The following is a 5955-nucleotide window of genomic DNA, read 5'->3' on the forward strand; positions in this document are numbered from 1 at the left end:
GAGGGTGGGATGTTTCGAGAGAACAGCATCAAAACATGTATATTATCTATAGTGAAACAGATCACCAGCCCAGGTTGGATGCATGAGACAAATGCTTGGGCCTGGTGCACTGGGAGGACTCAGAGGGATTGGGTAGAGAGGGAGGTGGGAGGGGGGATCGGGATGGGGAATACATGTAAATCCATGGCTGATTCATGTCAATGTATGACAAAACCCACTACAATACTGTAAAGTAATTAGCCTCCAGATAATAAAAAGTAAATGAAAAAAAAAAAAGAAAACACATATAAGTGACATCATGCAGCACTTGTCTTTCTCTGGCTTATTTTACCTAGCATAATGCCCTCAAGTCCCATCTATATTGTCACAAATGGCAGGATTTCCCTCTATCTCATATTCCAGTGTGTATGTGTGTGTCTATATATACATCTATTCATATAAATATATATCTCCATTCATCTATTGATGGATAGGTACCTCAGTTGTTTCCATATACTGGCTGGGGAGTTAAATTCATAGAAACAGACGGCAGAAAAAACATGGTTGCCGGGTAATAGAGAGAGGTTGGTAAAAGGGTTGAAATTTTCAGCAATCAGATGAATAAAGTCTGAGGACCTCATGTAAAACAGGTTGGTATACAGACTTCCCAGGTGGCACAGTGGTAAAGAAGCTACCTGTTAATACAGGAGACACAGGAGACATGGGTTCAATCCCTGAGTCAGGAAGATCCCCTAAAGTAGGAAATGGCAACCAACTCCAGTATTCTTGCCTGGAAAATCCCAGGGACAGAGGACCTTGGAGGGCTACAGTCCATGGGGTCGCAAAGAGTCAGGCACAACTGAGTGACTGAGCGCAGCACATAATTGTTATATAATATTATATAGCTGACATATATAATTGGTATATATAATTATATAACTGGTATATATAATTGGTATATAGTATTATGTAATTGAAATTTGCCAAGAGAGTAGAACATAAATGCTCTCACCAAGAAAAGAAAAAGATGAACATGTGAGGTTATGGATGTGTTGATTAACTAGGAGAGAATCCTTTCACAATGCATATGTACATCAAATCACCACAATGTACACTTTAAATACCTTACAATTTTATGTGTGAATTATACCTCAATAAAACTGAAATTAAAAAAAAAACTTACTACAAAGCTACAGTAATCAAAAGCAGTGTGGCACTGGTATAAAGACAGACATATAGATCAATGGACTAGAATAGAGAGCCCACAAATCAGGTGATGTTCAACAAGGATACCAAGACCATTAAATGGGAAAATAACATTTTTTTAACAGTTCTGGAAAAAAAAAAAAAACTGGATACCCACATGCAAAGGAATAAAATTGTACCCTTACCTGATACCTATACAAAAATAACAGAAAATGGAGTAAAGGCACATGTGTAAAAGCTAAACTGTAACACTCCTAGTAGAAAACATAAGGAAAAGATTTATAATGTTAGATTTGGCAATAATGTCTTCGATATGACACCAAAAACACAGGCAACAGCAAAAATAGGCAAAATTAGACTTTATCAGAATTAAAACTGTTTGTGTATCAAAGGATACTATTAACAAAGTGAAAAGGCAACCTATGGGATTTCAAATCATATATCTGACAAGAGATTCATATTCAGAATGTACAAAGAGAAAAAAAAAAACCAAATGTACAAAAAGCTCCTGCAACTCAACAACAAAAGCAAACAACCCAATTAAAAATGAGCAAAGCATCAAAATAAATAATAATAATATATTTTTACATTATTATTTTTTAAAAATTGGTCAAAGGATTTTGTGATGGTTGAAGTTGTGTGTCATCTTGACTGGGTTAATGGGTACCCAGATAGCTGGTAAACAGTATTTCAGGGTATGTCTTTGAGGATTTCTTCAGAAGAGATTAGCATCCCAACCAGTAGACTGAGTGAAGAAGATGAGCTCTTACCAATGTAGGCTGGCATCATCCAATCCTCTGAGGGCTGGGAGGCTTACCTTCCTTTGCAATCAGATATGAGAGCTCCTAGTTCTCAGGTCCTGAGACCCAGACTGAATTGGATTTCCTGGTTCTCCAGCTTAAATACAGCAGTTCATGGGACTTCTTGGCCTCCACAGAGCATGAGCCAATTCTTCTTCTTTTTTTTTTTGATGTCTCATCTTATTTATTTGTTACTCTTAGAACGTCTCATTTTTGACTGGACTCAGAGTTAGAAGTAGAAGCTCTCAGAGAGGACAGTCTCCATCTCTTGGCAAACTGTTCCTGCCGTTTTTCTTTGGCCTCCTTCATTCTCTTGGCCAGAAGTTTAGCATATTCTGCAGCCTCTTCTTTATTTTTCTTAGTACGCTGTTTCTTCAGAGCAATACGCCGGTGTTTGTGTTGCAGAACTCGTGGAGTCACAAGACGCTGGATCTTGGGTGCTTTAGTCCTAGGTTTCTTACCATCTTTGTTTAGGGGCTTTCGCACAACATACTGGCGGACATCATCTTTAGAGAGATTGAAAAGTTTGTGGATTCTGCTAGCTCTTTTGGGACCCAGGCCCTAGGCACTGTAGTATCAGTGAGTCCAGGAATATCCTTCTCCCGTTTTTTCGAGATGACCAAATTGAAAACACTCAGATTGGCATCCGCAATGCAACCCCATACAGATTTGTGCTTTCTCTCTCCAGTTCTCCTTGGTCTGTAACAGGAATGCCCCTTACTCAGTAGCAGGTGAACTCGGCCATTGATCAAGACATCCTGCTTCACGGGGAAACCCTGCTTACGTTCCTGCCACTGATTCGGACCACATAACCCTTCCATTCTTCACCCAGAGCGTCAGCAGCCACTTCTGTGGCCATACGCTTCTCGTAGAAGGCACGAAGTTTTCGTTCATCGTCCACTTCAATGAGCTTCTGGCAGCCAGTGGCCGGGAAAGAGATGTTCAGCTTCATTCTGAAGCGGCTGACAGGCTCCGAGGCTCCACGAAAAAGAGCATGAGCCAATTCTAATAAGAAATCGCAAAAAAAAAAAAAAAAGAAAAGAAATCGCCTCTTACACCTATCTATCTCTCATATCCTATTGATTATTTCTTTAGAGAACTCTAACAGACTTGAATAGACATTTCTACAAAGAAGATATATAGAAGATCAATAAGCACATGAAAAGATGCTCAACATCACGAATCATTAGGGAAATACAAATCAAAACTACAGAATTATAACCTCACACTCATTAGGATGATTGTTACTAAGAAACTAAAACAAAAAAAACAGAAAATAAATGTTGGTGAAGATATGGAAAAATTGGAACTCTTAGCATTGCTGTTGAATATATAAAATGGTATACCTGCTACAGAAAATAGCATGGGTTTGCTCAAAAAATTAAAAATAGAGTTACCATGTAAATGTGTTCGTCACTCGGTCACGTCTGACTTTTTGTGAGCCCATGGATTGTAGCCCACCAGGCTCCTATGTCCATGGGATTCTCCAGACAAGAATACTGGAGTGGACAAGGAAATGGAGTGCCATTTCCTTCTCCAGGGAATCTTCCCAAACCAGTGATTGAACCCAAGTTTCCTGCATTGCAGGCAGATTGTTTACTTCCCACTAGGGAAGCCCAAGAGTTACCATGTGATCCAGCAATTTCACTTCTGAGTATATACCCAAAAGAAAGAAAAACAGGGACTCAATAGCCTAACGAAAGGAAAGCAGGAACTCAAACATGTAATCTGTACACTCAAGTTCACAGCAGCATAATACATAATGGTCAAAATGTTGCTGCTGCTAAATCGCTTCAGTCATGTCTGACTCTGCAACTCCCATGGATCTTCATGACTCAAGGATCGAACCCACCTCTCTCACATCTCCTGCATTGGCAGGCAGATTCTTTGCCACTAGCACCTCCTGGGAAGCCCCATATATGGGAGCTAATCAGAGGAAAATGAGTAACTCTCCAAACTGGCTTTAGAATTCAGGATTAAATACCATCTTAACAGGGAAAGGGGAATTAAGAGGTACAAACATCCAGTTTTATATCTAAAGCACAGATTGCCTCATCCTGTTTTTTCAGCCTGAATACCCCTCAGGATGTACTACCAGAGGACCACTAAAGTGGGTTACAACTTAACCACTATATAACTGATGGGTGAGTGACACTCTTTTGTTCCTTTTTGTTGTTGTTGTTCAGAGTTAAGGAGGTCATTTTTTTTTCTTTATTCCCACCCCTAAAACAGGACCAACTAAACAATAGGCAGCAGACCACAGTGTATGATTTTTTACTGATAAGCATCAGACCGAATGGGTGGCTCAGACAGTAAACAATCTTCCTGCAAAGCAGGAGACCTGGGTTCAGTCCCTGGGTTGGAGAAGATCCCCTTGGAGAAGGGAATGGCTACCCACTCTGGTATTCTTATCTGGAGAATTCCATGGACAGAGGAGCCTGGCAGGCTACAACAGTTCATGGGGTTGCAAAGGGTCAGACACGATGAGTGACTAACGCATTTACATTTTTTTATCAGACTGAATATGGATTGAATCTTTGGCTAAAAGCATTTCATCCTAAAATTAGATAGGGTCAAGTTAGATATGCCCCCTCATTCAGTCACAACTAGTCCCAGAGGACTAGAACCTGCCACACCATGGATAACAGGTCAAAATGCAGTGCCCCTGAAAGTTATCAAAAAAAAAAAAAAGAAAGAAGAAAGGACTTAGCCCAGTTCTTTATCCTAAATTCATCAATCCTAGATATCCCCATTTCCCATAGAAAGGCATGAGGAACGGGACAGGGGTCTTCCTTGAATTCAATACTCTTCCATTAGAAATATAAAACTAGAAAAAAAAAAAATGGAGGTTTTCCCAACACATAGTACAGGTTTACCAGAGTTTAATGAGTCCCCTGTTGATGAATATTTAGGTTGTTTCTAATGTCTCCACAACGAACAACCTCAGGGAAGACCTCCTGTATATTTCATGGTGCATATTTGCAAGTTTTCCTTTAGGCTAGCTACCTGGAAGTGAATATCTAGGTGGACTGTGTAAACATTTAAAATTGTAATAAATACTGACAGTTTGCTTTCTAAAAGGGCTGTACATGATTTGCACTTCAGCTGGAATGTAGGTAAATACCTGTTTTTCCACATCTTCATCAATATTGGTTACATTCAATCTTTCAGATTTTTGCCAATATGACAGGTGAAAATGATATCTCTGTTGTTTTGCTACATATGATTCTATAATTGGATAGAATGAACATCTCTTTATACATTTGCCAGCAATTTTTATATTCTCTTTACAGAGTTTCCTGTTCATTTCTTGTAACCAAATTTCTATTAGGTTATCTTTTCATTATTAATTGGTAGGCATTCTTTATATATTTTGGATGCTATTATTTTGCCTTTTATATTTGTGTCAATTATTCTTTCCAACCTTTTGCTTGCCTTTTAAGTTGAGTGTGTATCTATGGTAGCACAGAGAAGTTTCTTTTTATGCATCCTCAGTTGCTTCAGTAATGTCTGACTCTTTGCAACCCCATGGACTGTAACACACCAGGCTCCTCGTTCCATGGGATTCTCCAGGCAAGAATACTGGAGTGGTTGCCATTTCCTCCTCCGGGGGATCCTCATGACCCAGGTATCAAATCTGCATCTTTTATGTCTCCTGCACTGGCAGACACGTTCTTTACCACTAAGGCTACCTGGGAAGCCTGTCGAAATGTACTTTTAAAAAAATTTATTTGCTTCTGCATTTTATATCTTGGTTGATAAAGTATTCACTGTTTCAAGACCTTCCATATTTTATTCTGCCATTGTTTATCCAAATACTTTTGTTGTTTTGGTTTTGAAATAAATTTAAAAATCCATCTAGAACATACATAGAGTTGTCTACTTAGACAAAAAGGCACAACATGAGCGCTCTCAGCTTCAGTTTATTCAAGACCTTACTGAGGACTATAGGCTGGCAGGCAGTTGAGGA

At 39.1% G+C, this 5955-nt stretch overlaps 1 pseudogene; it reads right to left on the reverse strand.

The window, feature by feature from the left end:
- Window positions 1-2192: 2192 nt before the first annotated feature.
- Window positions 2193-2938, reverse strand: LOC133046705 (small ribosomal subunit protein eS6-like; annotated as a pseudogene).
- Window positions 2939-5955: the final 3017 nt, after the last annotated feature.

Source organism: Dama dama, chromosome 25 (genome assembly GCF_033118175.1).
Source record: "Dama dama isolate Ldn47 chromosome 25, ASM3311817v1, whole genome shotgun sequence".
Lineage (NCBI taxonomy): Eukaryota > Metazoa > Chordata > Mammalia > Artiodactyla > Cervidae > Dama > Dama dama.